At 37.6% G+C, this 12465-nt stretch overlaps 1 protein-coding gene across 4 annotated transcripts in view; it reads right to left on the bottom strand.

The window, feature by feature from the left end:
* LOC134534884 (SH3 and multiple ankyrin repeat domains protein 1) overlaps positions 1 to 12465 on the bottom strand; it is a 476867-nt gene that overhangs the window by 121791 nt on the left and 342611 nt on the right. For 3 of the 4 annotated variants that reach the window (XM_063373548.1, XM_063373547.1, XM_063373549.1), the window contains exon 4: positions 4083 to 4124. The exons of the other annotated variant lie outside the window; for it this stretch is intronic. The gene's annotated coding sequence lies outside the window, so the exon portion shown is untranslated. The remainder of the gene's footprint in view (positions 1 to 4082; positions 4125 to 12465) is intronic. 4 annotated transcript variants of the gene reach the window in all.

Here is a 12465-nt window from a genome sequence, read left to right on the forward strand (position 1 = left end):
ATTAATAATTAAAATACTTTTATACAAATGCAAATTTATAACTACATTATAACTATAGCTAATAAACACAATTATTTAATGATATTCAAACTAACTGTTACCAGGTGCTCCCAGGCGACACTAGCGCTGAAAAACGTTACCAACATTTCAAAAATACCGCCGTACGGATAACACCAATACTCAATATAAACTATACTAAAGGAAAACTATAATATAAACTTCCTTTTAATTTTCTAGTAAAACAGTACCCCGAGAAAAGGGGTACAACGAAAAAAGCAATTAAGAATACGCTAAGTGCGGATGAGCAGTTCTGTTTCCGTATTTCATTTTTAAACTTTTTTTTTTTTAGAAGAATGAAAAATGGTATAACAGCGTGTTTCCAGAATAATTTTTAGGATTGAAACATCCGGTCCATATTCTCGAAAGCACTTAAGGGCTCCGCCTACCTGGTCATACAGACGGTGCGCAGAGCTTCAGGAAAAACAACGCGATTTCAAAACTACTCAAGATATCCGAGTGGGGTATGTTTACGAAAAGCATTTAAGAGTTCTCTGAGGCTCGAAAAGTACTTTTAATTTTGGATCATGTTTTTAAACCGTATTTATAGAAGATTTAAAATGGCTAAAACGCATGTTTCGGAGTAATTTTTAGGCGTAAAACAACCAGTACAGATTATTAAAAGCACTTAAGGGACTTGCATTACACCTTTATCTTCATCTATCGGCCATATAATGTTGCGGTCACCGTTAAATTTCACAGCTATCCTGTGACGACGAGAAGACTGCGCGCCAGTTCAGAGCCTTGCGCTTAGAGGCGACAAGAAATACCAGCGAGCGTCGCACTTATCATCCCGCCAAACTAACACACATACACCCCTGACGAGGCGGGCCCCTTAAGGGCCTTGCATTGCACATTTATCTTAATTTATCCGCCATATAATGCGTCATGGTTAAAGCTCAAATCACACAAACGCCCTATGCAAAACGAGAAGACCACGCGCCAATTGAGAAGCACCAGCAAGCGTCGCACTTATCGTACCGCCTCGCAGACACAGATACACCCCCCCTGCGGGCCCCTTTAAAGGCATCGGGTATTTTTCCAGTTCAGCATCTGCGTCGCCTTGACGATCACGGCCGACTGGATGCCGATAAAGGAATCGGCGATGAAGCGGCAGCCCATGATGCAACGTCTGCATTCGTAAAGTTAACACCTACTCGGTAATTAAGTTTTATTGCGGGACAGAAGGTCAGTGTCCCGATAAAGGAGCAAAGGTCACGGCTTCGACCACAACACCCTGGCATGGCAAGTTCACGAGCACTGTGCAAACTAGCCCAGTTGGGGGGATCGGGGACGCACCACAACGCCGAAATACCACAACGCCGAACGCACAATAACGCCGAAAACCATAACGCCGAATGCCAAATTGACTACAACGCCGACAGCTAGAAAACTGCTGTGTACCACAACGCCGAATTACCACAACGCCGAATTACCACAACGCCGAATTACCACAACGCCGAAATACATTAACGCCGAAAAATGTCATTGCAGGACTGCCCCAAAGGTTAGGTTAGGTAAGGTTAGGTTAGGTTAGGTTAGGTTAGGTTAGGTTAGGTTGTGGTATTTCGGCGTTAAGATACATTTAAGAAACACACACATTCACTCAGTTGTTTTTCATTTTGCTCCTGTGGCCCCCCCCCCTCCCCGCAGCAACATTTTTCGGCGTTACTGTATATCGGCGTTGTGAAACACAGCAGTTTTCTAGCTTTCGGCGTTGCGGTCAATTTGGCATTCTGCGTTATGGTATTCGGCGTTATTGTACGTTCGGCGTTGTTGTGGTAACTACCCGTTCGGAACCCACTGTAGTATTATACCGACAAACAATCAAAGCATGGTAATGGTTTGTGTTGTTGGTCGAGACATTATGATATTCGAATTTGAAGTAAATTGTTCTTGAAATACATCAAAAATATAATATGCCGGGATTTGATCATCGCACTTGTTACGTTACAACGATAAAAGGCATAAACGTTCCGTTACACAATAAAAACGTAAAAAATATAATATGCCGGGATTTGATCATCGCACTTGTTACGTTACAACGATAAAAGGCATAAACGTTCCGTTACACAATAAAAACGTAAAGTGTTGATAAAGTTGCGGACCAAAAAGTGATGTCACGTGTCAAGTTTTGATTCGTGTCGAGGAATGTAGTTGGTGCTCGCTACGGAGACGTCGCATTTAGACTTGGCTTCGTCTGCCATGTTAGGTAACTGCATTTTTGTGCCATTTACTGACGTGACGTCTAATAAATCGATGAACGCCGGCTGCACGCACGAAAAAGTGTCCCGTTAAGCACATTGTCCCGTTACGCACATTGTCCCGTTACGCTGTATTCCGTTACGCTCATTGTACGCTTGCGCCACATCTATCTCTCTTCCACTCGATTGGAACAACCATCGATTTGACTTTTTCGAGGCTCATTAAACTTGAAACACTCCCATTCGTTTCCTACTTTTCCTATCATCGTCCTATCATTAACAGAATAACACAGATTGGAATAAGTTAAATAGCAAACATGTATAAAAGTTATAGTTAAAATAATCTCTTCGTTAAAGTAATAAACATATTTGAATTAATGAGTGCAAATAAAAGTAAATTTATCAATTAAATTGTAGATTTCATTTCACTCCTTCTTTGTATCCATACAAAATAGTGATAATTCAATAAAAATGATTCAATTTTATTCATAAAAGTATGCAATCATTTCATCAATGTTTTGTTATGACGTCACGTTAAACTATCGTCCGTAAACCGACTTTACAGACAACCAATTTTTTTTTATCTACAACTTCTACGGATACTCCACCATAAAAGCAAAGCATTTATTGCTATTTTCCATATCATGACAATGTTCTTGTTTAAAACTGGTTTGCCTGATTAGTGGTGTTGGTACACACTTCCAATTAGTTTTCTGGGTTCTAAAAGCTCCCAATAGTCCCATATTTGAAACATTTCATCATAAATGGGATATTAACAGGAACCGAAAGATTCCGTTTTGGTTGCATCAGTTTTTTTTTTTTTAGTTCGTACACTGTAAAAACATTTTGGTACTTTTACAAGGAAAATCCTATGAAACTCAGTTGTCAACGATATCACTTGTAAAACCTCAAGGCAGAGCTTTGTAAAACTACAAATGGAACGAAGCTCTGTCTTGCCATTTTACGAGTGATATCGTTGCAACCGAGTTTCCAAGCACTATCCTTGTAAGATTAAAAAAAAAAAAAAAAAAAAAAACATGACAGTGTAGTTTTCAATCGCTTAGTAATGAACATTTTTGTTCTTTAAAACGGAGGTGATATATCAAGATGTTTTTCTAGAATATATAATATTGTGTAGTGCCAGTATTACTATGGTCGTAGTAGTCCTCAAAAATTAATTCAATGCTAAACGCCAATGACTTCACAGAGGAAACTATTTGCAGCTACTATGTAATCGCGGATAAATTTAGGCATCCCGTTAATTTATGCGCTGCGTTTTAAAAAGGCCCATTTTTCAATATTTAACGATAAAAACATTTATGGTCTAAAACAAACTTGAAACTATATGATGGAATAGTTAGGGTCCTACATCTTCCCCTTGATATAAATGCTTTTGCGCCACTTTCTTTATTTGGGGGGGGGGGGGGGGGAGATAGATACTGTTTTCAAGGTCATCAGAGACTGACAAGGAGTGGAATGGCGGGAAGGAGCAGCCACGGAATGCATTCGGCGAGGAAAGCGGAAGTACCCATGCTCAGAAAACCTCCAACAGCTCATGGCAACGTCCGCCACATTTTCCACTCGCATTTTTTTTACCTCGGCGGGAATCCAACCCTAATTGCCCTAGGCGGTGAATCAAGTTAAAATAAAAAAATCTATTACGGAGGAAAACTATCGAATTATCACCAGAATGACTCTCAAAATGACACCATAAGTTCCAATTTCAAACACCGCGCCACTGATAGATTCCTCCTACCGACTTTTTTTTTTTTTTTTACTAAATAAGACAACTTAATTTATATGACAGAAATGAACACTCACCCTAAAAACAGCATCCGTGGTTGTTTGGGGATTAGCAAAGACCTGGAAAGAGAGAAACATCAGCCATTACACAAACGACCACGATACTTTAATTTATAAAAGTTAACAATGCAACAATCACCGCTATTTTGTTACCGATAGTGTGTGCGTCAAGCATAGTCGGACAGTAAGGTAAACAAAGAAAATTCAAATCTTCCAAACTGACAATTACGGGTGGCTGGAGAATCATGAACACATTCGGCCAGCAGTTCGTTCGAAAAAAAATATATATATAGTGGATCAAAATGCAATATTAAACGTCTCCTTGATTAGTCAAGCTCTTTCATGGCCTACCTAAGAGGTGTTTACACCTATGGCAAAAATATGTTTTTGAATAAATTAAAATTCGTTTTGTAGCGCATTCGTTTTTATTATTAGAATCAAAATATACTATTTTACAACAAAGTGAAAAGAAAACTAATACAATTTTCAAATTAAAAACAATGAAGAGCATGAAGAATCAAAGGGATTTAAAATAATTTCGTTTTAATTAAAATCGCTTCCAAGGGCTGAAAAAATATTAATTACTTCTTACGTCGTGTTTTCTTTCATCCGAGAGGAAAATGATGTCTACATTTCTTCCTCAATTTCCATTTTTGTTTTGTCTTGTATCCGCCAAAGTAAGCTAATTAAACATTTTTAAAGATTAATGTTTTCCAGGGCAAAAGATCTCACCGCCACCAAAAATACGATTACCTCGTCACTCCACACGGAGTTGAAAATGGTGACCTCGACTCAAATCTCAGAGAGAGAAAACAATCATCATTAATTGTTTACAAGGTCCTTACCGCGAATTTTATAGGATACACGCGTGCTAGGCTATCACGGGATAAAATGATAAAATGACAAATAAAATTTAAAATTTCGATATTAACATATTATTCTTAGCAAACTACAATGTGATTTTAGTGATTTTGGAACTACATTTTAAAAAAAGCGACAGGCTGTGAGAGGGGAGAAACACTGCCTGTAAACTAAGAATGGGCTTTACAAGACACTCCCCCCCCCCCCCCCCATTCACTATCTAGGTACTGTGTACTGACCGAGTTTGAACCAGCAAGTTTTGGAAAATACCCGAGATATAATCACGAGTACCTACTTAATCGTTCGTTTTGAAGATTGATTTCAGACTCAAATCCCTGAAGAAAAAATCTAAAGCGTCTTCAAAACTTCCGAACTAGCACGGGAACGTATCACCAGTTCGCAAGTTGAAAAGAAATGACGGCATGTGGTATGGTGAGGGGGGAGCGAATGAGGGGCAATAGTCAAAACTTGTTCAGAGCACTGTGCGCGACTTTCGAAAGAACTGGGAGCGGCGCTATTGATCCCCGGGACTGCCGGCAACAATAGCCACACTTGAACCGTTTCAACATCCCCTGGTGGAAGGATTGGGGGGGGGGGGGGGGGGGGAACAGCGCTTTATGAGGGTGCATGGAGATCCCGCCGTAAAGGGGGGAGGGGAGGTGTGGCCAGAAGGAGGGCGACAGTAAAAGGATGATGTGTTTTCTGTTCTCCGGCAGAGCGGAGAAGAAGGAAAAAAAAGGAAGGGTTGGCTGTAAAACCAACCTGCAGCAATGTGTTTGTTCGCCTCCCCTCATCAAGAACACAAATGCCTACAGCCTCACTCGTAATTACACAGGAATTAATTATGTAATTAGGGCTTAATGTCTCGTCAGCACTAGATGTTATTAGATACGCCGAGGAGTGAAGTGGTGATGGAGACTATTTAAGAAGCGGGGAGTGGTACTCGGCATGTAACCACTGGCACACGACAACGTCCGCCATGTTTTCCCTACTCGAGGAAAATCCCGAGGTTCGACCCAGGCGGGAACAGAATCCTAATTACAGTGGCGGGAAGCGAGGAATATCCGACCACTTAACTGGGGGCGGATACCGGAATGACTTTTTAAAGGTGGGGAAAGAGGGGAGCTGCAGGTCTGGAACATTCCTTTTCCAATAACACCCTGGGCGAACGGAACCTGATATCTGTATACTAAAAACTTAGTCTAGATATTAGATCCAGACTAAGTTATTAACTCCTATACAATACGCCTTTGGTATGTGTTTTAAAATAAAAATTGGCCCAAAAAATCACATCACAAGTCATTTTATCCAGTACATATTTTACCCTCTTCTGAAAGCTGCCCCCTATGGAACTGCCTTCTCTGCCAAACAGCTTTGGCCCCGAAATTAAGATGGGCTCACAATGATCAGTCGCGTCCATGTGCCATCCGTCCATCCGTCCGTCCGTCAACGAGCCGAGCGATTCACAATGATCCGCCCGTCCGTAAAATACCTTTCCAATTCTTTGTCGCCAAGTGACCAGAAGACTCAAATACCGGTGAAAATTTTTATCTTTCACAGGAATATTAAACTAACGATCATGAAAGTTAAGCATGTAATAAATCATTTAACACTTCTTTTTTGATCTGATATTTATTACAGTATTTTCTGTTAAAAAAAACTGTTTTAACGTAAGTTACAAACATTTAATTAAAGCAGCTAAACAATTTAACAAACTTAAAAAAAAAATTATGTTGGTTAAGGCTGCCGGCAATAGGAATCTTTGGAGGTCATTTCATCGGTCCTTCGATAGTTAAAGCTTGGCAAGGTTATGAACGGATGGACAGATGGAATTTTCCGCGACATCTGATTGGCTGAAGGTCACATGGGTGGCTGACTGACGGGTGACAGACGGACGGACGGGAGACAGACGAATGAGACAGATCATTGTGGGTCCAGCTATACACGCAAATGACGTGTACGACGTTTTTTTTTTCCTAACCTAAGTTAAAACTGTGTGTGTAAGGGAGGGGTCTAGGTAGGGAAGACTCTAAGTGCGTCTCAGGGCAAGCCCTATACGCTCTATACATGCGGTTTTTAACCATGCAGAAAAGGTCACGTGCATCATGTGCTAGGAGGGGATTGGCCAGCCATGGCAGACGTTTTCGCCATGACTAACTCCCGTGACCAAGTGACTGAAATCGGAAGGGGAGGGGTAGGGATGAAGAGGGTGTGGGTTGGGGAGGGGGAAGGGGGAGGAATGTCCGTGCGAGGCGACACGGGTGGCAAACTTATAGAAGTCGCGAGGGGATAGGATTTATTATTCCAATTTTCGGATCCAAAACTGTGGTAGTTGTTAGCTCCGCCGCTAGACAGCTCTTCTTTCCACAAGAGGGTACTCGTAGTTACCAGCTTCCACGCCAGAGCGCTGTAGCGTCGCTTTTTTCAAGGTCATGCGCGTAATTCTCTGTCTCACTCTATCGAGAGGCGGTGCCTTTTGTTGAAATCCGAGCGCTTAGATACGGACGGGCGCAACTGAATTGGAGGAGTACGGCCACCGAAAAAAAAAGTGCGGTTAAAAGATGCCAACATCAAAATTTAAGTTTTAATTATAAGAAAACTACAGAAATTTCTTAAACGTAATAACGTAAAAAAAAAAAAAAAAAATACTGACATTCGTAGTTCAGAATTTATAAAATGTTGTGTTAACGGAGTGGCGCATTGAGTAAAATGGCTAAACATAATTTGGAATAATTCTTGACAACGTTGAATGATTTTGGTAGCTATGAAACAACTATGGCTGCGATGACTGTTCAAACGCGTGCACGTAATGTTATTAGTAACTGAAACTAATGGTATGATGTCATACTTTGTGGCTATGCAGTTTATAATTTTTTTAACATAAGATGAAGCATTTTTACATAATGTTTTGGTTGTTTCGTAATTCAAAATAAATAATCTTAAACGTTATAAGGTGAATATTCCCAGTAACGAATGACCACTAAAAAAATCAATTTTGCCAACATAGATCTGAAAAGTTAACGATTTACTATGTTAAGTTGCTTATAAATAACGCACATTTCCCGGATCTCCAAAGAAAATAAGAGTTTTTGTTATAGCATTTAGTTGCCACTCTTTATATTCCTTGTTTTGAGGTTAGATACACAAGTTATGCTCGTAAAAACGATGCGCAAGTATTTTGAATACAAATATATTTTCTTTTAATAACCGAAAGGTTAATATTATTTCCATGAAATATAATACAATTATTTAAACACAGACAACATATAAGAGCTATTTTTTGTTTATTATTCCATCTGGCGTGATAAATATTATATTTTAAAAACAGTTTGTGGATTTTTAATATAAAATAAATATTTATTTATGACATCAATTTAAGTTGTTCAAAAAATTCACTTTGGTATGAATTTAACCAAATTCATGTTATTCAGGGCAGAAAATTAGAAACTACCAAAAAAGATTATCTACATTGCTGTTTTGTGTAATTCTGTGCACGGACTTAGTAGGTGATATATTTATAATTCCTCATTTTAGCAACCCATTTTAACACAAGAGAAAAAGGATTTTATACTAACAATTATTATGTTAAACCATTAATTAGCAGGAAACATGTATGAATAATCTATTTAAATTTGCATTTGAACAGTGAATATTATTTTGCAATAATAAATATATTTTATCATCGTATATTACGGATGAAAAGTTTGTACTTCCATCTAATCAGAATAATTATGACACAGTTAATTAAATTGCTTTACAAGTTTTTATTCACATGAAAATCATTAAAAATTGGTTGGGAAGTTATATAAATATACAAAAACAAATCATTATACATACAATTTTATATCTCAGTGGATTTAAATTAATGGTGTCCCAGTGACTACTGCGAAGAAAAAAATCTTGCGAAAGGTTTCCTCGTAATTGAAATTCGTCAAAAAAAATCTCTCATTTTTGGTGACATTTCTGACAAGTGGTACGATGAAATTTCAGACTGGCAAATGAATGTTGTGAAGCAATAAACAAAATATCACATTCGTGAACTATAAATGTATAGTTGTTTTTATTTTATAGTAAAAGTATATCTAATAACCCGTGGCTTTGCTCACGTAATTTCCGGGTATTGCTGATATTCTACCATTTTAAGAAAAGTATGTATTAAATTCCAAAGATTTTTGAAGAATTATACACAAAGAACTGTCAAGTATAGGACATATTTAATAAATAAAAATATTTTTACGATTTATTTTTAGTTGGTTTAGCGTAAGCCTATTTTAACTTTTATTTAAAATTAAGTACCTACCTTATTTTCTATCTCCCGGTTTAGTGACTTTGAGAATATATTTTTCCTTGATGAAATCTTAACTCTTTTCCATCTGACGAAGAAGCCAATTAAAATATAAACTAAGAATCGCGCACTTATTGTATGTTAAGACTGCCATCGTTTTAAATTACTGTAATTGTTTTAGTTATAGACATGCTTAGGATAATAACATAATATGCTTTATTACGCATACATTTCAGTATTCATGAAACCAATGCATTTTTATTTGAAATGTAGAGCAGTTACCAAATTTCTTATCTCGCATATTGATTTTTTGGTATGGCTAGTATTACTTAAACTAAATTTTTGAATTTTCACTGATGTACTCTTTTCCCTTTTCTATGTGATTTAGAAAATATAGCAATATACGTAAACCAATTAAACCAAAATCATCCTTAATTTTTATTTCCGAAAAAAGTTAAATACAAAAAAATTTAATATGCGTATTTTATTATTGAATTTATATATATCTTGCCACTGACTTAGTGGGTTCCATTTTTTTATTTTTAAAAATAATATCTACCCCTTTTACTACTTAATAGATAACGTTGAATAAGAGAAGGTTGTTTAAGGTATGTTGATTTTCCTTGCCAATATCTAAAAGTAAATTTGTACAAACGCGAAATATAGTTTAAATAAGTATTTTACTTTTAAAATAAAACCATATTTTGAACGGAACACTGACTATTGGCCCAATACAGTTTTAATAGCTAATTTTCACTTCACTCGGGTACAGAATCCCATCATTCAGTGATTTCCGTGGCTAGCTTCTTTTGGGATTTCATCATTCTCAAACGACGGTAAGGGAAGCTCCTCTTCAAGGTCGCCTAACGATACTGATAAGACCTGCCGGGTAATTTGAATCGTTGGTCTTGGATTTTCGAAGGGACAGAAAATTTAACCTGGGCTCGCGACTTCTATACATTATATATATTCAATGGTAATATCAATGGTAATATCTAACCTCGGTAACGAGCAAATTCAAGTGTTATGTTGCAAATGCACACGTAATACGAAACTCGAACAAGAAATTTAACGTTGAATTCTTTAAAATAATGCAGAGCGTGATGAATTTACAATACTTGGGATTTCAACTACATTTGTGACGCGAATCACACGTAGTTTCCGCTCCCGCCACTAGAATTCGTTGTCGGAGCAGCTGTGTCGACTGTCGGATCATTCGATTTGCAGAGCGAAAGGTTAAACCATATAATGAATCGGCTCCGATAAAAGCGAAAAATACTAAACCCCTACTTTGAACATGATTTTTTTTTTTTTTTAAGGAATCTTATAAAAATACTGCCAATCTTGTTGAAATTCATTAAACAGTTAATACAGTTTCCCTTTGTCTTTGTGAACTTTGGTTCGCACCATCCTCCACAGATGGCCGCACCGTGGTTGTTACACATTTACGTTCCATGGAACTTTTGTTCCATTCACGAAATCACTCCTACCAAATGCCGTATAACGTATACTGTTGTTAATCATCAATAATCTTAAAAACAACATCGTTCTGTTCATACTGAGTGTAACACAACTTGATTATCACTTGCCAAACATTAATTAAAATCGGCAAATAAAAAAGAGGATGTGAAGTAAAATAGAAAACCTCGCCCCCCGAAAGACTCATAACTAGAGCCAGGAAAAATTCGCGGGTTCATTTCGCGATAGGCTAGAATCCAAGTGCGTGTAACTTATTGCCACTTCAGTGATTGGAACACAGTTTGCCTGAAGGACTGTGAGCCAATGAATGACCCTCAACGTAAGAAGTATCGAATCATAAGCATCCCAGTTAGCAGGTGTCGAGTCAGTAACCAATGAGCTGTGGCCTATTTCATAAAACTACAAGTCTACAAGTTACAAGGGAATTTCTTACAAGTGTGAATCTGAAGTGTTTCACAAAGAAAGTTGCTTGACTTGTAGAAGTTGGTGCACTTGTAACACATACCTACAAGTTTACGAGTCAGCTGTTTATTGTTCGTGTTTTTATTATGTAACGAATTTGTAGGTTATAGTTGTGAAGTGTATGCTGATAAAAATGATTTCATTGACAGCATTTACAAATGTTTTGATACATCTGTGTACTGTTGCTTTGGAAATACCACGCATATCTCCAACTGCATGGTGCTGTCCGCCATTTCCCAACAAATGTAGAGAGACAAATATTTGTTCCCTTGCAGGTAACGATTTATTTTTTCGTGTAGGGTGATCCAATAGATGACCTATATCTTGTACTTGCTCCTCTAGTTTAACAGCACTCATGCGGAACCTTTCGTTATACTCAAATATGTTAATTATGTCAATTATGTTCACTCTCTCTCTCTAAAATTGCGTGGTCGCCTCATAACCTCAATATCTATATCATCTTCATCAGAATCGGTAAATATAATAATATCCATTGTATTCTAAGATGTTATATCATTCTATACACAAGCATAGACTTATTAATGATTTACAACTAATATAATTGGACTTACACAATATTCTACCTATGTATTGACACTAGTAGCAATTTCTCACAAGTTACAAATGCTTGCAAGCTACAAGTTTGTTTATGAAACAAAAACATTTATTTACTTGTAAAATTAACTTGTAACTTGTAGCATTTCACTTGTAACTACAAGTATTTACTTGTAGCTTTATGAAACAACATTATCAAAGTTTTTACAAGGTACTAGCAAAGTTACTTGTAACCTGTAGACTTGTAGTTTTATGAAATAGGCCACTGGTGTAATATTCCCGCGTACATAGAGGATCGTGGAGTCCATCCTAGAGGTCATTCAAACCGCGAATTTTTCCAGTCCCTACTCATAACAGTAATATTACAGGGAAGTACAGTAGAAATAAATTACCTAAGAGTAAAAATGATACATAATCGATTGATAATACAACAGTTATAATCGTTTCTAATTGTTTAGGCAAGGACTATGACAGCTGTAATTCAGCGTTCAGCGGAACATCCAAAACCGCATAGAGGCATTATTCTATGGAGATGGCGTCTGTTCTAAAGTTTAAGTCACTCTGTTTAGCAGTTGGTCAGCAAACCAAACCGTAGCTGCCCAAAGGCTAATACCAAATATTGTAATAGGGACAATATGGGAAACTGACAAGAAAAACGCGAGACACGAGATGCCAGCGAACCTGGCGGTGTGGCGTGTACCTACGCGCAGTAGTGGCATCTAGCGGCGTGGAGTGTAACATAGCTTGGAAGCGATGCAA

This window comes from Bacillus rossius, chromosome 8, assembly GCF_032445375.1.
Source record: "Bacillus rossius redtenbacheri isolate Brsri chromosome 8, Brsri_v3, whole genome shotgun sequence".
Classification (NCBI taxonomy): Eukaryota; Metazoa; Arthropoda; class Insecta; order Phasmatodea; family Bacillidae; genus Bacillus; species Bacillus rossius.